General features: G+C 37.9%; 1 protein-coding gene across 9 annotated transcripts in view; it reads left to right on the top strand.

The window, feature by feature from the left end:
• Positions 1-5,130, top strand: part of MBNL1 (muscleblind like splicing regulator 1) — an 874,569-nt gene extending 869,439 nt beyond the window's left edge. For all 9 annotated transcript variants that reach the window (XM_044070529.1, XM_044070522.1, XM_044070528.1 and 6 more), the window contains one exon: positions 3,835-5,130. The gene's annotated coding sequence lies outside the window, so the exon portion shown is untranslated. The remainder of the gene's footprint in view (positions 1-3,834) is intronic.
• The last annotated feature ends 18,495 nt before the right edge of the window (positions 5,131-23,625 follow it).

The following is a 23,625-nucleotide window of genomic DNA, read 5'->3' as shown; positions in this document are numbered from 1 at the left end:
AGCTATGGCAGCCCCTAACATGTACATAATAGAAGTTCCCCGTCTATATACACCACTGGTGCATAGCGTATGAGAATACACAAATGTGTGTGAGGTGCTTTCACACTTTATTGTATTGTGCTATGGATGCTGCTGATGTAAGTGGGTGTGTATGAGCTATTCCAGCTGCTGTGTGTCTTAATTATGGGTTTTGAAATAAGTACTGCATGTGTGGGGCCTTTACTGTGGAGATCTACTTGCCTGCCTTGATTAATCTGTTGCCTTTTAATTCACTTTTAGACCTGGATCCTATCCCATTATCAGGCATGCATCCACCTGCTGACTTTCTTGTTTTGTACTTTCCCTTCCCAGTCATGGCGAAATGTGCCTTGTGGCTGATATACTGCATATCGCCTTTGTTCTGCTTTGACACTTTGCTGTTTTCTTTGCTGTACAGCCCCTCCCCTTCCCTGTTCTGCAGGTAGCTACTTGCAGCCTGGTTAGCTGTCAATGGCCCACTGTAGGCTCCTAGGTGTTAATTAGTTTGTACTCCAATTTCACTGCTGCAGCATTTCCTTATTTCTTTCCTATATCCTTCCTGTTTCAGCTGCAGTGCGCATTGCGCATACCCGTTTACGGGGTTTACATGCGTTTTCATCTCCATTCACATGCATACTCAGTTACCTTGTGTACTCTCAGCTAAGCATAGCTATGGGCAGCTCGACACACCCCTATCCTGCAGTTTTGCCTAGCTAGGGGCAGCCAGTTTAGCAATGCTCCAATGTGCTTACAGCAATGATGACACACCCCTCTCTTGATGTCATCTTTATCTCAAGGGCTCACCTCGGTTTTATAATGCTACGCTGTGAGGTGCATCCTTATACCAGTGGGAAATCTGCAATTCACTATTACTTCTCTCATTTGTATGGCATTACCTACTAAATCCTAGCTACTGCGTATAACACTGTCACTGCCCCTTAGCAATCCTTGAGCCATGAATGCATATGGTGTAGCATGCCTGCCATTGACTATTATGAGGAAATTGTGATATGTGTTTCATTGTGGTTTTATTCTATATTTTTATATATTCCTTGCAATCCCCTTTGTGCACCTCTGCCCTGCGCTTCCACATCGCGATAGTGCGACTATATATATTAAATGTTAATTTTATATTTTGTACATTTTTTTTATGCCAATGGCTATATATTTAGCAATTGGCATATATTAACAATACAATACATGTGTTTGGTCGGCTGTCATGGCTCCGATTTTATGTTTGCAAAAATGTAAACTGTTGTTTTTTACGGTTTACATTTCTGCATGCTTACACTATGCCTGCACCACTTCCTGAATCGCTACATGCTACACTGCTGCAAATGGGGTAATTAGCATACAAGGCTCAGGAGTTGTGCGGGCGTAGCGTACGCAGGTAGTGCACCTGAATCGCTCGGTGGCCATCTTTGGTGTTAGAATGCCAATGCTATGCCTGCACCTGGCGCAAGCTTCATGAATCCTGGGGATTATCTAACTGCTAAAGATGAAACTTCATCCTAAGTTAATAATGCTGGTGATAATGAATCTATAGCAATTTTCATTCATACTCCATCTTTTATTACATAAATTTTGTTCTTCAGAATTGTGCAAATTTATTGAAATGATGTTAATGTGATACTTTGTGTAACATTAGTTTCAGCACTGTAGCTTTTTAATATTTTAGATAAGCTTTTTTTTCTTGTGTACTATAAACTCTGCAGGGCAGATCTGATCTTTACACATAGATTATTCTTCACATTGCATTTATGTGTCATTGCTTCCAGATTTTTTAAATGTACCTATACCACCAGCTTCAAGCCTCCCACCCAGCACTATATTGATCCATTCAATCCACCTTCAAGGGGACAGACAGACAGTTCATTCCTTAACTAGCATACCTTCCATACAGCCCATTAATTCACTGACTGAGATGTGAGTCTTATTAATCAAGTCCTGTTGTTTTCCATCAGACATAAATGTAGGATCCTGGTAGACTGGTATCTGTATGAAGGTACCCTCCTGACTTATTTCCCTACCTGTGGTAGATGGTGGCATCTCTGAAAGGTGCTGCACTAGGAATCTCCCTATATATACCTACACATCCTGTGGGACTTCCTCCCTGGCTTAAAGGTGGTGCAAACTACTTGACCAATAGCTGCTAGTGGCGATATCCAACAATCCTGTTGGGATCAGTGGTGCAACCAGTGATACTGCCCTCCTTCCAGGATGGGTAATAACAATTCAGCCTGTGTCTACGCTTCCAGTATCAAAATCCAGGTTATCTAGGTCATTCTAAGGGCTTTATCCCTTTACACTACTAAGCTTAGTATTCAATTTTCCTTGTAGGCAACAACTTCAGAGTTTTTAGGCATCTTCTGCACAATGGTTCTGCCCAGAGAAAGCTAAATTCATTAGCAAAATGGAATGAGTAAATAAAATAGTTAAGCTAGTGTTTGACAAGCAATGTGAAATATTGATTTACTAGCTCTCTCTTACCTCATTGTTTTCATGAATGTGATGTATAACCACTGACAACATTTATTGTTTTGTTTCTGACCAGTGTTGTATATACCAGAAAAGGATATAAATTCATTGTTTGTATAAGGGTGTAATTTCAACCTTCTATGAAGTTACATTACTTTATTACTGAGCTTTAGCAGAAGGATTACACATTTTATTCTAAATGGCCTAATGAGTGACTTCTATGCTGTACAAACAAGAAAGCCTGTTATATGCAAGCAACGTTTATCATATGAAGATCAGCAAGTTATCTGATCCAGTACTATCAATCTGAATATTAATGTTAACTGAAATATTAATTAATTACTGCATTGATAATTAATTAATGGACATGAGCTTTTCTGTTGTTTTGTATATATGTGTATTACTGGTATCAAAGTCAGAAAATATTTTTATATGGTTTTACTTACACTGGAAGTGACATTTAGGAAATTGTGGCCATATATACTTTAATAATGTACTTTAATAATAATGGGTGGCCGCAGTAGTGCAGCAGTTAGTGTTGCCGCCTCAAAGCAAGAGGTTCTCCGGTTTGATCCTCGGCTGGGGTGCCTTCTGTGCGGAGTCTGCATGTCCTCCCTGTGGTCACGTGGGTTTCCTCCAGGTGCTCTGGTTTCCTCCCACATCCCAAAGACATGCTGTAGGTGGATTGGACACTCTAAATTGGCCTTAGGCATGAGTGCGTGCTTGTGCCTTCTGTGGAAGGTTGGGTGCTGGGCTGGCAACTTGACACTGTAAAACTCCACTGCCAGTCATGAACAGACAGGTGATCCTCTGTGGCAACCCCTAACCAGGAAAAGACAAAAGAAGAATATATTTTAATAATACATAATGTGTTTCCTAAAAGGGTACAAGCTGTAGTCATTTTAGCTGAAGTGTAGCTAAAACCATGATATATTTATCCTGATAATTATTAAATCTCAAAGATGGAGTAACATTTTAATTACCAATATCTTTATTGAATAACTTGCTTTTTCTGCTGTGTTTGATTCTCTTGAGAATGAACAAGAAGTTTGAAAGCTTGTGGGAATTTCCTTACACATTTTTGCAAAATTTAAAGTGTTTCAATTAATTTTTTTGTTGTTGTTTGTTTCACTGGAGCAATATCTTACCCTGTGATTTAGTGAGTTGATGTTTGTACAATTTAAGGAAATACATGGGCCACATTACCAAACTTGAAAGATATGGAAGGAATGTGGAGGGTTGTGTTGCAACTATTTTCCCATTGGTTATGTTACAGAGTAATCATGTCTAATGACCTTGTGTTACTATTTTGTGACTGTGTTCTGTTTTTTTCTGTAGATCACATTCAAAAAAGAGAGATAGTGTACTGACACAAGTCACTGTACCTGACAAGATCTTTAGCCATGGTGTGCGTTATGACATCCAGCAGGAATTTCCTCTGCATTATGACATACTTAGGTACAAAGTCAGCTAGAAAAATTCGAAGTCTTCAACACAGAAATGCTAACTCAAATTGAAAGGTTTATTAAAGCTGCTGAGGTGCACTTGTTAATCCAGTATGTAACATTATCTGTCTTTTTTGTAGCACACTGTAATGTATAGATTTATTTATACAGAAGCATATAGCACCCATTTCTTCATGATATATTTACACTGAAAGGACAGACTGTGATGTAATCATTAATATAATATGTATTGGTACGTATGTAGACCAAGAAATACTTTTTTGTAAGGAACTTCATTTTTTCAAGGTTTACAAATAACAAAGGTGCACCTTGTATTTAAAGTTGCCATTTTAGATAAAGTTGTGCATGCCTAGTGATTTTTGTTTCAAAGGTAATATTTTAATGCAAAAGATTGTAAGAGGATGTTTAGTAGGTATATGACAGAGATGAATGTGCCAAGCAAAAAACACAGCTGTGTATATGTTAAAGCACATCATGGTTTTCATTGCCATGTTGGTATACATACACATGAAGTGCCATAGACTGTACAATATTGGAGTATTATTCCTGCAGTGTTATTTCTTTCTTTTTTTATTTTAATGTGTTTTTGCTTACTGCTAATGCTAATTACTCAAAGGGCACCATTATAATTTCAAAGCCAAAGTTATCTCAGAAATGGTACTTTTCATAGCACCTTCTGTCAAAGAAGGAAGAACATAAAGTTTTACTCTTGGGTCTTAATTCAGTTAAGTTCTTTGTATGTAACATGGGCCAGACATGCATAAAGTTAAGGTGAAAATGGAACACTCACAACTACCATCATTTGTTGTGATTTGTTAAATCATTACATGTAGGTTTTGAAAGATGTTTGATGGGAAAAAATGCTGCATCATATGAACCATCTTTAACAGCTATAATTGTATAAAAATAAGAGATACGGTAAAAATCAACTGCTGAATTTTTAAGACATTTTATATTACAATAGTTTTGTAACTGTATTAACATGCAAACTAGATAACTTAACTAGCATCAAGGGGGCAAAATTATTAGCTGCAACAACCTGGGATGTAATGGGAAGTGTACATTTTTATATGAAATAAATGTGTGTCAGTAATGTAATCAGGTTAGAACACTGACGCATGTTCCACTGAAAGTTTTTTCTTCTTTCAATAAAAAGATCAGAATAAAACAAAGATAAGATAACATTACCATAGTTTCACTCCAGTCATACCATACTCCTGTCAGCTAGTATTATCAGCTCAAAGGCCAGCATCTTGTTCATTTGTAACAGCCTTGCAGTTTGGAAATTTTAAAACATGCTGGCTGAAGTGGTTTTAATAAACTAACCAGTAACCAACAGATGTGTGTGTGTGTGTGTGTGTGTGTGTGTGTGTGTGTGTGTGTGTGTGTGTGTGTGTGTGTGTGTGTGTGTGTGTGTGTGTGTGTGTGTGTAAGGATCTCTCCCACTCTCTCTCTCTCTCTCTCTATATATATATATATATGTATATATACAGCCTAATATTATATCATCTATGTGAATTAGCATTGGGATTCAACGTGTCAGACTCAATCAAGCATTGTGTTTTCAATAACGCACTGTGCTTTTAAAAAGTACGTACATCATACAAAACAATTGTCTCAATGTATCCCCATACCCTTCCAACTGTAAATTTAGTAATTTCAGGATCACACAACAGTGGGAGATAAAAGACAAAACCCCTTATCCCTCTGTTTCCTGATACTGGCAAAATACTGTCAATATTGTTCATTTGTAATGAAAGCATGTAAGATATGATCCCTCTATTCCATTTCACTTAGATCGCCATCTTTCCAACAGAATGCCCCATGAATGTATGTTTTTGATGTAAAACACACTGATGCACTGCATATCAAAAAACTGCAGGATGCCCCCCCTTATCTTTCACTATATATATATATATATATATATATACATATATATATATATATATATATATACATACATATATATATATATATATATATATATATATATATATATATGTATTGGTTCCATTTGTAAGGTTGAATACTTAAAATGTCAAACGTTATCTAGTGACATGTAATATCAAAATTGGAGAATTTAAAAAATGATAGTAACTCATCATGCAGTACAGAGCAGAGTGGGAATTTCCCCTTTCATCATTGCAGTGCAATCTTGCAGTTAATATATATATATATATATATCTATATATCTATCTATATATATATATATATATATATATATATATATATATTGACCGAGAGAGAGAGTTGCAGACAGACAGATTGACACACACAACACACACACACACACACACACACACACACACACACACACAAACATGCACACACGCAAACATACACACATATAATAAGATATGCCACTGAAAGGAACAGAAATTTTAAAAAGCTGCCCTTTTCATAGGGATCAAACCGTCCTGTACTCCCACAATTCCCACAGCTCTAAGTAGGCTAATTCTGAAGCCTAACAACAGGGATAGAGAGAAACAGTCATATTTTTACTGTTCCATGATCTCACAGATTATACTTCATAGTTTTTAGCAAAATCAGGCGCTACTTTAACAAAACAGCTATTCATTTGTCAACAAAGTACAGATTTAAAACTGCATCAGTAAATAGAAATTGTAGTACTTTAATTTACAACCATTTAGTGACATTTTTGACAAGCCAAAGTAGCCAAAATTTCTAACTATCAATCTGCCCTGTCAATTATTTTCATTTCTGGCTATAGTATAAAATTATTTTGACTATGAATTTAAGTAGTGTGATCAGCAGTAGTGAGATAATTAAGCAGTTCCCTTGCGACAGAAAAAGAAATGATTACTTTTGTGGAATTCTGCTATGATTTCAGTACCACAATCCATAATATGTGAACCATCATTCCACCATATCCATTAGGAGTTTTCAGAAGCTGCAAATATGCATTCCATAATTTATTAAAATTAATTTCCTAATTGAAAAGGAATTCTGCAAGTAGAATTTCATTATTTTGCACATCCTTTCATATGAAGGAGCCATGAAAGAAAGACAAGGTTTGAATGTCTGGCCTTAATAATTATAGCACAGTAATCTGCCAAACTCACAAAGTGTAATTTGTACTGTATAAGCATGCGCTATTCAAAAGATGCCGTTACTGAGATACAGTGAAGTATACATTATGTTCTGCTGTTTTTAGCCTCTGTCAGTTTGTCAGAAGAATTGAAATGCTTTGCAGATGGATTTTAATTTGTATTGTATGTTTTATCCTAGTCACAAGCTAAAAGAGTGACTCTAAATAAGGATGAGAAAAGCACTATCATCATATGCATGGTAAACCAAATCAAAGACTAAATGGAAATATTTGTTAATGTTGTAACATGGTGGGTGACACATTTGGGTGAATTTTGTATGTGATTTGTTTTTTTTCCTTTTTTTTTTAGATTAAATGATTACAGCCTTAGAAAGCCTTTAAGGAAAAAAATACAAAAAGAAAAAAAAATAGATGTGCATTCATATTTCAAGATTGAATAGACACTGAGGAAATTTTTTTGGAGAAGTATTTCACACCTAGTGTATGGATTAAATGTAGACATGCAGATATGGGGCCAGGACAATGGTTTCATATTACACAAATGGAGGCTTATGAGAGTTCTCTTCCAGAACTTTCCATGCTTCCTTGTATAACTTAGGATTTTACGTTTGAGAGGTGTGCTCAGTAGTACAAGAATGATGTGTTGAATTACTGATTGTACTGTACATCTACTAAAGCCTTAGATTACATTATGGGTTGAAATTAAAACCCACATTAATGTAACTTCAGTTGTGTTAAGAAAGTACAGGTGTTAGATTTCATGTTATTGTAGTAATTACATTATAGAGTTTTCCTATTTTTCTTGATAAACTGTAGTCTGTTTCCTTAATTTTATTAGAGTTTACTTTTTTATTCATTTCCAAGTTGGATATTGTTTAATTTCTTAGATTTTTTTTTAGATTTTACTGATAAATGTGTAAGGATATTAAAAGTAGATTATTTTGTCTTCATAACATAGTTTTGACTTTACATTTAGTGTCATAAGTTTTTGTATTATTGTTAATGGAAATGATTTATATTTTACTGATGTAATATTTGAAATGTTAGAATGTCAGTCATTGTTAGTTCTTGTCTAGTTTTCATTAAAGAACAAAGATCTTTTTTATGGATATCTTATAACTATATAATCATTGATAAGTAAGAAGTTAAGTTGTTGCTACAGCAACAATCCTGGCAGACAACTGAGTAATATTTTGATGATTTATTTTGTTTGTAATTAGTTATAAAGAAATCTAGTTCCTAGATATAAGAATAAAATTATTTTCTACTGTATCCATTTCAGATAGTGAAATATTGTTTAAATATTTTTGAAATCCCTGAATTTCAGGCCTTCTTATAAATAAGCTGCATAATCAATAGATCAAGGGATGTTTTATTGATAATCCAAATATTCAAAGTTTACGTAAAAAGAAGAAAGTATGTGTGCAAACTCCAAGATGGTTTATGCTACTGTTTAGCATGATGGAAAGAATAGGGTGAATGGTGACATTTGCACTTATGTATATAGTCATTAAATGAGAGAACCTGTATAATAAGAAGATCTTATTTTGAATAAAAATGTCTATAGCTACAAGGAATTTTGTTAAGGTAAATAAAATGACAGGCTGAACAAAATTGCTTGCAAACGTGGCACAGAGTTAGCACTCCATACCCCTTCCAGAGAAGTTGCTTTGCTTTATGTGGACAGCTTGTAGTTTGCCAGGATGTTTTTCAGCTGGAAAGATATGCCATTCTTTCAAGATCTTGTGACTGACAAAAATGACATAATTCTGGGCCTACCTTATTATCATTGCATAGGTTAGGCACCTCAGCCATCAAGTGAAAAAAAATCACAATTCAAATACACCTACATTATTCAAAAAAGTACTGCATGTTTAAAGTATGATGAAAAAAGACAGTATATTTGCAGTTGTATACTATAAAACATTGTCTTACAGTTCTGACAGTTTCATTGGTTTAGTGTTCACAGAGAATCCTTAAAATAAGAAATTACACAGAAAAGTCAAACCATGAACAGGCAAACACAATAGCGCAATGTGGTTGTATTTGTGATTTATTTTAATTTTCTTGCTGTAGTCATGTCTGCTCTTTTAGTAGGTGAAGGATGACTGAATATAGTAAAAACACAACAAAAGCAAACTGTAACTCAAAAAATATTGGTAAGTGAGAAATATGTTAAATATTCATATCTAAGTAGTTTTCTCATCAGTATAAACAGGCCCTGTAAACATACCTGCAAGGATATGTTTGAAAAATAAAGTGATATTTGTATTTGCAGCATCTTCTTCTTATAAAGTCTCCAATAATGTACTGGGAGCACCAAGTCATGATGCTGCAGATAAGCTAATAGATTTAATTTTAATATATGTTCCATTAATCTGATCCATCTGTCAGTAAAACGTCAATCATTGTCACAGAATGCGTCCCTGGTATATAAAGGATTATAAAACCCATGCATGATCAATATGACACCTTTAGGGTCATATTCAAACCTTGCTGTGGCTGTAAGAAATTCTGAGAACATATCTCTGATCCAAATTCTTATAGAAGTGAAGCAAATTAGCTTACACACTGACTGAAAGCAGTGATATCCCTTTAAAAAACTTTACAGTTTCAATTTTGTAGTTTATTTCTGTTGATAATTATCACAACAATAGATATATGTACTTCATCTACTGAAAGAAAAGAATGTTGGCTATAATATGATGTAATCTCAGACTTACATTTTGCTTGTAGTTGCTCCAGATTATATATTCTGTCCTGGGCTGCATTTTGTTTTATGCATATTTTATTACTGCTGCAATATCTGACCTTGCTGTATGAAAAAATAAATAAATAAATAAACAGACAAATTAAAATTTAAAATTACTATGATTTAATCTGTCAATTTTGCTTATATTTCACATGCTTGCTTTGGATGGTTTAAGTCAATTACTTAGTCATGTATCTAAGAAGGGAAAACTGCAGAAATCAAATTCAAGCCTGCAAGATGAATACCATTCAAGATTCATTTAAAGGACAATTCTTTTGTTAGCGTCCTTCAGATTTAGTATTAACTGCATTTATACATGCATGATTTGCTAATGATACACTATACTCCATTTTGTGCAATGTGTTTGTATTGTATTTTTTCACAATAGAAGAAAAATCAAAGTGAATTAAGTGATGCAGAGGTCAAGTGGATATTGCTTTCAGAACTGAAGCCATCAGTGTAAGGTTAGTTGGGCAATAAATCTTTCCCAGACTACCTTTGTTCTCTCCTATTCAGCTTCAGTTATTTCCTACCATGAATATTCAAGCAACAATCCAAAATGGGGGTCTATATCATAACCGCGAAAGCCCGTTTCAGCGAATACGTAAATGTCAACACATATTGCGCAAACCACAAATACACCCAAAGCCCTAGATCATGAAATTCAAAATCTCAAAATGGCATAGTTGGCCCTATAGCTCCATAAGGTATGTGTGTGATAGTTACAGACCTTAGGGTTAGGGTGCGGGTTAAGGTAAGTGCATAGATAGTAATCTATCTAAGGTTAGTGTAGGGTTAGAAGTAGGGTTTAAGTTAGTGTATGTATGTGGTTTATTTATTTTGTTTGGGTGGGTAGTATGTAGCGAGTGGTGGGGTTGGCCAACTATGCCGGTTTGAGATTTTGAATTTTGCGATTTAGGGCATTCGGTGTATTCGCATTTCTCGCAATATATGGCTTTCGCGGTTATGATATAGACCCCAAAATGGCACTAGTGATAGCTTTCTTATTTTCAACTTCTCTTCTTCTTTGTAACAGCACATTTGTTTCATCTTTGTTGTTGCTTATGTTTCTACCTCACCTTTAGTGATGCCTCATCATTTTTCCCTTGTAGTCTTTGGGCTTAGGCCCGCTCACTTCAGCATATTTTCCAACCTAATCAAAAACAGTCTGAGGTAGAAATCTCTGATGCTGTTGGCTAGAATGGCAAATTTGGTTAGGGAAATCCTTAAGACAGCCCAGAGTTCAGTATAAGTACTATTTAATGATACAATCAACATTCTTCAAACTGTAGGCCAAGATTCTTGAGGCCTGCATTTTTTTATGATTAGACACATTTCATACATCTGCACCTAGTACATATTACAGAAATGACAGGTTTAACAAAGCCATGCTACATTTACTGGAAAAGTTTTTGGTACAATGAAATCAGAGACAGATTCAACATTTTCTCCTCTAAGCATAAAACAAATAGGATTTTTCTGGTGAAGAAAATATGCAGAAACTCACTGCTCAAAGACAGAGTGATGAATAAGAGGCACTTTGTTGTCAGGTTGATTAACAAGATTGGTGTTTTGCTTGTGGAGACCATACAATTTCTTCCCCTTTCCCCTCTCGGCCCCTTCATAAGCCCCCCGCCCATTTTTATTTATGTATTTATTTTATTTTATTTATTAGTTTGTTATTCAGGTAAGTGTGATGGTCAGCAAATTATTTACAGCCATGATCCAGGCCAAAAGGTACATTAAACCTAATTCAGGGTGATGCACAGCAGACAGAAATTAAACAGTAAATACAAAGTATTAATAATACTTAAAGAGTGGGTAACATGACTAGCAGGTACTGTAACAATTAATACACATATATCCTTTTCTTTTCTTTTCAAGCTTATGCAGCATTTTGAATTGTGCAATCTATCTTTATGGTCTGAAGTGAAATTTGACATAAGAAAAAGTGCTTTTTTCTTAAACACATATGCATTTTGGATTCTTATTACATTTGCAATTTTATTTTTGTTTTCAATGTTTCAAGTGTGTACTGCAGTCCTACTTTTAGTGAAATTTTATTCCCGATTGCAGGAAACAATTTTGGAAATGCAAATTCTCCTTTGGGTGTTTTAAATGTCTAATCAGGGTTATAGCATCTTCCTAACTTCTCCAAAGCTGAGCATAGAGGCTCACCAGAAACTTTAATGAATATCGTGTTTGTCCATTCAAAAACAATTGGACTTCATCAGATATGATTAAGTTCAATTGTTTTTGAACAGACAAAAGCACTAATCCTTAAAGTTTCTGGTGAACCTCTACACTCAGCTTTGGAGTTTTTGTCTTTTCCAGTTTGTGTCTTGTGTTTCTTGTGGATCTTCCTAACTTCAGTCAGGATGTAGCTTGGTTGTTTATTTTGAACTTTTGATCTTAGAGGGGGGATAGTGTCCCATATTTAATTGTTTTTTTTAATGTATAAGTCTGTGAGCAAAGTAGTAAAGTTTCTGTTTCATTAACTTGTAGCTATTTAAAGCGCTCCATTAGCTGGCATGGGTGAGACTGTAGTTTTGCAAGTAGTACAGATATGCAGATTTAGTTTATAGTAGTTTGCACTTTTTGAGTATTTCTGCCAGGGATTAGAGTTAGTAGCAGGAGTCTGTTTTTGATTTTGGGGATAAATATGTTTCTAGCTATGATGTTACAAGTTTCTGGAGTAAGGAGGTGAGAGATCTTGTACCACAACTTTAGTTTAAGGTTTGTTAATAATATTATCTGTAAGCTCTCTAAGTGACAGGGTAGGGTCCAAGGTCCTAAATATTTTTGCTCTGTTAATAGACAGTAGGTTGTGTACTGTGTCAGTTATTCTTAGATGTGGAGTTCTTGGGAGTTTTTTGGGGTTCCAAAAGATAATTGTATTAGATTTTTTTAGGAAGGATATGTAGCATAATATTTTTATTATTACTATATTATTCTCAGTGTTAGTGGCTCAACTGGTAACAGTCTTGCCTTTGGTGCTGTGAAATTAGAAGGCTGGGGGTTCTATTGCCACTACAGTTGACTGGATTAATTTTTAAATTTCTGGCATTGCAATGCAACATAAATGGGGTGCTGCATTTCTGTGTGTGCTATCCTTCAGATGGGATGTTAAACCAGGGCTTTATCTGTGTCTGTTGTTGGTAGTTGAGGTGGATATAATAGAATCCACAGCACCTCTCTAAAAGAGTATAGGTTGCTATTATTTGGCTTGAATACATTCTAGAGGGCAAAATAATATTTACTTTTAGGTACAATCTACTAAGCAAAATATGTGTCTGCACAGGTCCCTATAAAAAGATGGGTCAAAAGACTAATGAACTGTCCTGTAGTCTGTATGTTGGTGTTATCATCATATAAACTTCTAACCCAGGACCATGTCTGGTAGTAACTGTTCCAGTGAATAAAATGATAAAACTGACAAAAGAAAGACATCGTTTAAGTGGTGCATCATTAGCAGGCTACCACAAATACATGTTCATGAGTCATAGAAAGAAACAAAAGGACTTCATATATAGGTGATCCTGCCTGACACCACAATAGAGATATTTTATATTTGATTTATATGACATTACTGGTTTGATTTTCATACCCCAAAGATGTGGACAGTAGGATGTGAAGGTTCAGCTTCTATTTTGAGACATACGAGATAAAATATATGGCAATGATACGAACCAGTTACACATGGCATGCAACATATGAACCCTGAATCACAATGTGGCAAAGCCAATGAGATTGGATTGATCTTTACATGTACAAAGGAAAGGTGATTAGTCAAAAGACAAGTATTAGAAGATCAGAATTCTGCAGACCAGTGTATACTAACATGTGAATGTCAGTGCCACAATATTATTTAAGTCATATTTACTGGTTATGCTATTATTAAAGAGCAGCTGACGGCTGAATTATAGGATGACTGCGAAGTAAGGAAAATTAAATTATTCTGTGTGTATCCTTATAGAAATGTGACAATACAATTTCTGGTTCTTGCCATGAGGGAAAAGTGTCTTCAGTAAGTTGCTTGGGTTGCTATCAGCAATTTTTGTATGCATGGAGACCTTACTAAAAGAAGACACACAAAATTACAGTACCAGTTACGATATTCTCCTTGAGGATATTTCTCCTCACAAGAATACTAAAGTACCTGACCTAATCATCACATCTGAAAATGATGCAAAACTATCGAATAATGTAAAATTACAGTTCTGTTTTATGTCCATCCTCCTCACTAACTTGTATTTAATTTTAGGCAACATTTCACATTTTTTTATAAACAATGAAACAAAAAATAAATTTCATTTGGACTAAAGAGAAAAAATAAATACTGTTTAAACAGGCTTCTCTCTTTAATCCAAGGTTGTATGACTTTAGATATAGTTTATGTTTTTATGGCAGTTGTAGCAGCAAAGCCCACACATTGAGGAGAACAGGCAAAAAACTGTAAGGGTATGTTTGTTTATCTGTTTGTTTGTTTGTTTTTGTGTTTATTCATTCATTCATTTACTTATCTTTAGGGCAAGTGGTACATTTGTTTGTCTCATTGACACTTTGTGTATTTGACATTTTAGTTATAATTTACTGACTCTTAACAAATGGAGAATTGTTGAATCATTAAAAAACATTTATGGGTACTGTGTCTATATAAAAGGCTTGGAAAATATTTGTCTAGCCTCAGCCTCTGAATTCAAGCAGTGCTGTAATAGCAAAAGACAGATATTTGACAAATATACTCTAAAAGTCAAGTTGAGTAGATAGTGATAGTGTAATAACTATTTTGGGGGATTCAGTAAGCCCTACACAATTTTTTTGTGTGTATGCATCGTGGCATGATGCGTATAAAAGCATGAAAGATTTTAGATTCAGTAAGCACTGCTTAGTGGTGTGCAAGCACGCGCACACAAGGAAAGTTCCATGTAATGCAAATTACCTCATAAGCAGGTGACTTTGGGTGTGCTTCAAAGGACTGAAATTTCAGAACATTGAACCTCTGACCATCGAATACCAGAGGATCAAAGTTCTGAAATATCAAACCTTACAAAAAAAAAAAAAAAAAAAAAAACTAAAATATTATAAAACTTCTTTCAGATTTTTGCAGGGGGGCAAGCTCCCTTGCAGGGGCTGCATCCCCTACACTCCCTGCTGCTTAAATTTACCAATTCTGAGATCACACTAAAGTAACGAGAATGGTAAAGTTTCTGTTTAGCACTGTATGGTGATCTCCATTGACAAGACTCAATATTTCAAAACTTTGATCATCTGGTCTTCACAGACCAGTGATTTGATGTTTTGAAATTTCCATATTGTGAAGGGGACTTAGTGCCTTTTATGCAAATGACCCAGCTAGAGCGATCCAACAAACATAAAGGCATCCGTGTAGAACCTGTGTCCATGTCCATAGTGTACACGGAACTTTTCCACATACAGCAGTGTCCATGGAAAGAAGGGGATATAAACATCCACAAATATGGACATAAGTCCCCTGAAATGGTTCAGTCACATACAGTGATGTATGAAAAATGCATTGTTGATGTCTGAAAATGCAAGGGAATATACAAAAATAAACTGTTATTTTATTAATAATTTTGGCATGTTTGTACTGTGTGCCGCACTGCACAAACATGCCTAATTGAAAAAGGAAAAAAAAAAAGAAAAAAAGTATTTTATAATACTTGTCAGAAATGTATTATAGTACATTGTGTAGGGTCTGTACAGTGGTGCATTGGTGCTGTTGCCTAGGTCATATGGCTGTGAACTGTATAGATACCAGGCTGTCAGTATGAATATGTATGCAAATGAGGTGAATTTGTTGAATCGGTAAAAGGAGCAACAATGTCCTCATATCCCTTCTGTGTAGGGTCCTACACGATGTTGATATTACCACTGGGTGTGTATGCCACCAGGAAAGTGTGTTACGTTACTTTTAGAAAATGTTTAATACCCAGTGAGTGTGTTTGCACTGCCTGTCACATAGCTGAGCATGCTCACGCAAAGCTTAATGTGTATGCATGGCAGACTTGTCACGCAACAATGATGACTCTTTAGGAGTGAATAAGCTATGCTGAGCCATTAAATGATTTAATTACAATTTAGAAGACAGGTGAAATGCATGATAAGTAGCCAATCACACATGGTGGACCTACAGCAGACCTGTATAAAGTATGCATACACCCTACAATCTGTTTTTCCCTCAATACTCTGAAGCATTGGAGTACTGACTTGGAAATTTTAACTGATGAGATAATGCTAGGGGCTGCTGCAGCTATACTACATCTGCATGTACCAGAGGCTGAAGTCAATGCTGCTGGTGCTACTGACAGTAGGCCTAGGCTGAGAAGGAGAAGAGTGTTCAGGCCCAGGGTAACCTTCCAGGAGCTACATGAGCTAGAGATTGTAGAGCACTACAGGGTGGACAGGGACATACTACAAGAACTCACTGAACTCTGCCACCCTCAACTCAGACCCAGAGCCAACAGAGGGGAACCTATCCCAGTGGAAACAAACATATGTGTAGCCCTTAGGATACTAGCTACAAGTACATTTCAAAGACCAACTGGGGACATGATGGGGTCTCACAGGCATCTGCTTCCAGGATACACCACCAGTTCCTGGATGCTATACTACGACTTGCCAATGAGCACATATCTTTTCCCCTCTCTCTTGAGGCATGGGCCAGCAATATGTAACAGTTGTATCACGTAGCACACTATCCTGAGGTACTGAGTGCCCCAGATTGCACCCATATACACATCAAGGCTCCATCTGGTGAGCAGGGTAGAATCTATGTTAACCACAAGGGGTACCACTCCGTCAACTGCCACATTGTGTGCAATGCCAGGGGATTATCCTGAATGTATGTGCTGGCAGCCCTGGCAGTTATCACAACTCCCATATCTGGCAAACATCACAGCTGTGCCGCATGTTTGCTAGGGGGGCATCCCACATGGCCATTTACTGGGGAGATGCTGGCTACACTCTGGAACCATGGATGATGACACCCATCAGAAATGCGCACACACATACACACACACACACACACACACACACACACACACACACACACACACACACACACACACACACACACACACACACACACACTCACACAAGAATGCCATAATGAGGCACACGCACAAACTAGAAACATCATAGAGCATGTGTTTGGGCTATTGAAGTCATGGATCCAGTGCCTATATATATATCTGGTAGAGCCCTGCAGTATTCTCCAACCACATGTGCAGATATATTCACAGTATGCAATACTACACAATATGATCCTGTGGAAACAGGTGCAGCAGGAGCAGCAAAGGGAAGGGATACACAGCCCCCCACCAGTGGTAGGTCACCACAGCCATAGTCACAGGATGACTCGGAGGAGGAACCCCCTGCTGATGTCCCTGTAGGCAGACATAGGTGTGCTCAGTACACCCTGGCATTGGCTAAGAGGCAACATTAGCACATTCACTGAAAACCTAGGGCCCTAGGAACTGATGCCTTAATCCTACTCACATACAGAAATTAAAACTGATAGCAGGCAACACACACATTCTTTACCTACTCATGTATTGGCTATGTATTGCTTGTATCAGACAGAGTCAGCCCTTTTCTACTGTCATGTCAGCTGCTGCATTTGCATGGTAAGTCCATAACCTACGCAGTACTCATAAGGATTATTATGATATGGCATTGTATGAATGGATCTGGTACATTTTACACGTAAATATAGTTGTCTACTTGCACAGAAATTCCATCCACATGGGACTAAAGATATCTGTTCCACTACCTTGTTTCCAGAATTATTCACTAGGCCCCATGCATGGAATACTCATGCAGACTTTCTGCAACATAGTACTGGTACATCTGTCAAGGGAGATGTTAGACAGTGGGGTGACATGATAGTCAGACTACTGTGTATCCCAGCAGAACAACAGCGGTGTTCCGTTGAAACTGCTGAAACACAAACTCAGTAATGGTAGATCAACATTCCAGGTAGTCTCAGGATAGTAACAAAGAAATTGATCATACATTCTCTATACTGTATTAGTGCAGGAATAACTATATACGTAGGTCTGCAGTTGAATGTGTGATGAATGCTTGTTGTCTGTCAAGCAGCCTGTGTGGCTCAAAGGACTAGGGTAATTAGCTTGTGTAGTGGCATTCAGGGTTCAGATCTAGAGATAGCCACTTATTTTGGATGTCGGGTTGTATTACTTTTTGTTTTACAGACCGTCAGTGTTGTGTGAGGTGCAATATTATTAACTTTTGTGACATAATTACATCACACAACTGAAGAAAGTCATAGCCAAGCTCAGTGAAGAGTAGCAATGCAGATTAATGGACCAATGTCATATTTTATGTCTAACACACAAATCCAGGATTGGAGAACAGGTAGGTGTGGGCTGGAGTCAAGTTAAACTAGCAAAACTCTGACTGGGCATGTTCATACACTTACTTAAGCAGAGCAAAACTCTGTTGCTCCCTACTCAAAATGACTTGTTATATATAGATATGTCCACAGATACAGATATATATATGCATACATATTCTTTCTGTCAGTATCTCACTCTCCCTATACATACATACATACATGTATATATATATATATATATATATTATATATATATTTAAACATGTGTGTATATGTATATACATACATATATATATATATATATATAGAGAGAGAGAGAGAAAGCATACATCTCTGTCTTCACCCATACAGCTACATAACAAATTTACATATATCATACACACACACACACACACACACACACACACACACACACACACACACACACACACACACACACACACACACACACACACACACACACACACACACACACATCCATGTAGAGTTACATCCCTGTTATATACAGATATATGTTTCTATGTCTGTGTATGTCTGTATTTTCCTGCAGAGTGACTGTGCATGTCTGTATTTTCCTCCAGACCATCTCAAAAAACTCCAGCTTTACTCTGTCGCATATCGCCTACATAGAGGTGATCTCTGCCTAACATACAAAGCTATGTCAAACCCAGAGCTGTTGGACATGCTCCACTTAAAGAAATCCCAATCCCTCCAAGCTACACGCTCTAGGGACCTAAACCTTGTCACCACAATAAACAGAACATGCCAGAAGGATAGATTCCTGTCCCAGAGACTTCCCATACTCTGGAATAAACTACCTATCTATATCAAACAAAGCTCCTCATTAGCAGTCTTCAAGAAAAATCTTGATGATTGGATGAGAAATAGGAAATTCACCCTGGGGATCACCTCTGTGGCTCTGCTCAACAGTGGCACAGGAAAATAATTTTCTTGGGTGGCAAAAGCCAAGGTACAGTTTTGGCTGGGCTTGTATAGGCCCGAGGGCCGATAGCCTAGTACCTACCTATGAACCTATGAACCTATATACCCTGATACTGGTGATTAAAGCTGCAGTATGACACATATATAGTGTTGCTCAAAGGATCAAATGTAAGGGTTCAACATTAGATAATGCACTTCCGTACAGCTCCCTATGCCTGCTGGATGTGACAACCCATACACCAACAGGTGAGCAGATGATGTTATGCACCATATTGTGTATGCACACATTGAGAGGGCACATTGCTTTTCCCACATGCTTGCCCATCCAAATGCAAGCAGCCACATATGGGCAAAATGGCTACTATAGATACAAATCTAGATTAAACAACAGTTATCTGAATGCAAGGCTACTAGATGCAGAGAACAGTTGAGAAGCAGTGCCACTCTGCAGCCTACACACACTGTTCAACACAAGCCTAGTTTATGTAGTTAATGGGTTTGCACTTTTTGGCCCTTGGAGGTGATGCTGGCCTCCAAAGCCCTGTCTTCTACAAGGCCTGCCAGCGTCATGTACCTTAGCACTAAAAATTGCCATGCAAATGTCACACTTAAGCTGTTGTGCATGCTGTAAATGTGGCGATCAAATACTGCAATCAGTAGTGTGTAACACTAAATAGTTAGGGGTTTTAATCTCACTCCTGTCCACATGCTGTGTTTGTGTGTGCATCCCCCAGAAAAATTAATGTGATCACCACGCTGACTTAGACAGAGGTTGGGTTTTGTGGTACTTTGGCTATCGTAGGTGACCTGTACCTACAATGTCCTGAACAGAACAAGGCCTGCTGATGTCATCTACCACAACATTACTTAAAGAGATGTTAATAGCACACTTGAGGTGTGGTGTGCAGTCTCTGTATCAAGTAGTGAGATCAGTAGTGTGTACCATTAGATAGATAGGTGTTCTATTCTAATTGCAGCCAACTTGAACTGTATATGCTTTGCACTGTTCTGTATATATGCATTGAAAGTGGTATTATTCTCACTTTAGCCAGGTGTGTGTGTGTGTGTGTGTGTGTGTGTGTGTGTGTGTGTGTGTGTGTGTGTGTAACTTACAGCATTTTACTTCAGTGTATGGGATCATAGGACCATTGGACGGTACTAGCCTAATGGACATAGGTGACATACAATTCTAGTCATGTTCTAACCCTTATTTACACAATCAGCACATATTGCCCGTGTCCACAAAGGACACATGCAGAAGCCCTGTGGTGACATGATTGTCATCCATGCAATCATACAGCATCTGCAGAGGGTCAATGAGGTGCACTGCTTGCCATTAGGTGGAGGTCTGTTTCAATAGTTTGTGACAGTGTGGTGCACATATCTTCCTCACCAGCATGTATTACTAAGGTCACATACGAGGTAATGGGACCCAATAACATCTCAGGCTGCAGTCTACATGAACACAGACTGGGACTTGCAGCTCCTTTAGGTGACCTATTCAACCAAAGCCTGAGTACTATCGTTGTCCCAGCTGAATGACAGACCGCCACTGTCATCCTTTTACACAAAGGTGGAGTGTCCACTGGTCCAGCAAATTATAGCTTAACTAGCTTGATCTGCAAAGCCATGGAACAGAGTATCATGGAACTCATTAACAAGGACATTGGCAACCTCCAAATACTTGATTCCACACAGGTTGGTTTTGTCAAGGGAGGTCATGCCTGTTGAATTTGGTTGGCTTTGAGACAGTCCCCAAAGCATGGACAAGGAGAAGATGGAGCACACTGCCTACATTGACCTGGCCAAAGCCTTTGATACTATTTCCCGATCAGGTATAATGATAAACTCTCTCAACTAGGCATCAATCTGTATGTTACCAGATGGGTAGCAAACTGACTCACTGATAGATCCCACCTACTCAAAATAGGGTTCCTATTAAATCAGCAAATTCTTAACATAGCGAATGCTGTTTAATCTGCCCTGTTTACTCGAAATGATGAAATCCCAAAAGCATGGAACAGTGATTTTTTTCCCAGGGAAAAAAATTACTAGGTCATTTTTGGGACTTTGCCATTTCCTCCACTGTGGTGCAATGTAGGACTTGGTATATTTAAGTAGGGGTTGTGGGGGTCAAAGCCCCTCACTTTATTTATTTATTTTTTTTAACGGATCAGCGATTTTTCCTTGGGAATAAAACACTGATCCATGTGTTCAGCATTTTGGTGTTTCAACACATTAGGGTCGATTATACAGCATTCGCTATTTTATGTGTTCACTGATAAAATATAGACCCTCAAAATAGGAGAAGCCACCTCAAGTAATAGACCTGTAATGAGTGGTGTATGCCAGGGATCGGTCCTTGGGTCTACGTTGTTTGGGATATAGTTTTCTGAGGTGCAGGCCAAAACCAGTGGGCTATGGCTGACAAAGGTTGCAAATGACTGCAAGCTGGGCACTCTCATCAATTCCCCTAGTGATGTGGACATCCTCCAACTGGATCTCACCCAAACAAATACTTGGTTCCAGAAACATGGCCCCAAAGTGAATGCTAACAAATCCCTCATCATCCTTTTTGGGGGAGTGATGCCTCCATAAATTATCACAATAATAACATGGAGCTAAGCTCCCAGTCAATTGTGAGGGACATGGGCACCCAGGTTGATAGAAAACTAACTGTTGACCATCATATTGCCTCCATTGTACAGGAAGCTTGCTACATGGCCCAACTCATTAGGAAGGGTCTCTCATCCAGGGACAAGGATGTCATAGCATCCCTGTATTCCTCTCTTATAAGACCCATTATTTTCTACAATGCCCCTTTTGGCATGTACCTCACAAATCACATGCAGCAGCTGGAGAGGTCACATAGGTTCCCACCAAGATAATCCAGGGCCTCAAACATCTAACCAGCACAGATAGGCTAAAAGCCCTGTCCCTCTATTCAGTCTCATACAGACTTCTCTGAGGAGGCCTGTGTCTGGCATACAAAGCAATCTGAGACCTCATCTTGATGGGATTGCTGCATATATGCAAGTCAGGTTTCACTTGAGTAACCCACACGTGCGACCTCAACCTGGTCTGTGACATCAGTAGGACTTGTTGGCAGGACAGATTTGTGTCCCAGAGACTCTGCCTTCTGTGGAATAGACTCCCTCTCAACATAAAGCCGAGTACCTCATTAACCCATTGCAAGTCCAACCTGGATAACTGGATGAGGAACAGAAAATACACCCCTGGGATTCTACCTGTGTCCTTGCTGGACAGGGGCATTGGGCGCTAATGTGTTGGAACACAGGCTAATGTCTTGGGCAGGCTTGTAAGGGCCTCAGGAACAGTAGCTTAGTAACTTCCTATGATCGTATGTCCTTACAGCGGGTAATACATGTGCCTTTCCACTCACAGAGTTGCTGCATGTCCAATACAGCAGAGTCACACAATGCTCTGTATGCAAGGCAGAGATCACTTCTGAGTGGTCTATATGACACAAGCTACAATGCCAGTAATTGCACATGATCCCCATAGGTTAGATACTGGGGACTTTAAGTTCCCTTGTGAGGAAAGTTTGTATTTTGTCCAATTGCCAGTGGTGCTTGCAAAGGTACATGAGAAAATGGCCATTGTAGTGAAATATTGGAATGCTGAGGCAAGAGCACACATAGGTTATAAATACAACATTATAGAGTGACACTGCCCTCAGTAAAGACATGATCATGATATACTACCCATCTAATCCCTGTGGAAACATGGTGATGTATGTTAAAGTAAGTGTAAACCTGTATGTCTAGGCCTGTGTGCCCATGTATATCACCCCTGAGTATGTACATCAGGTGTGGCTAATGAAGTGCTACTTACAAGAACCATTGCTGTTACCGATGGAAATGATACTGCATATACATTTGCATGAGGGTACAGCCATGAGTATGCAAACAGGCATATAGGTTCATAGATAGGTACTAGGCTATCAGCCCAAGGGCCTAAGTAAGCCTAACCAACAAGGTTCCCTGGCTTACGCCACCCAAGAAAGTTATTTTCCTGTGCCCCTGTCGAGCAGAGCCACAAAAGTGATCCCTGGTGTGTATTTCCTATTTCCCATCCACTTATCAAGATTTTCTTGAAGAGTGCTAATGAGGAACTTTGCTTGACATAGATGGGTAGCTTGTTCCAGAGTATGGGAAGTCTCTGGGACAGGAATCTATCCCTCCAGCATGTCCTGTTTATTGTGGTGATAAGGCTTAGGTCCCTAGAGCATGTAGCTTGGAGGAATTGGGATTTCTTTAGGTGTAGCATGTCCAACAGCTCTGGGTTTGACATAGCTTTATATGTTAGGCAGAGATCACCTCGGAGTAGGCAATATGTTATGGAGTAAAGCTGGAGTTTTTTGAGATGGTCAGTGTAGGGTATCTGTTTGAGGCCATTAATCCTCTTTGTGAGGTACTTCTGTGGCCTTTCCAGCAGCTGCAGATGTCTTGTGAGGTACATTCCAAAAGGGGTATTGTATTCTATAATGCGTCTAATG

This window comes from Protopterus annectens, chromosome 4.part1 (assembly GCF_019279795.1).
Source record: "Protopterus annectens isolate FY-2018-M chromosome 4.part1, PAN1.0, whole genome shotgun sequence".
Lineage (NCBI taxonomy): Eukaryota > Metazoa > Chordata > Ceratodontiformes > Protopteridae > Protopterus > Protopterus annectens.
The sequence above is the reverse complement of the archived record's forward strand: the minus strand, read 5'-3'. Positions and strand labels throughout refer to the sequence as shown.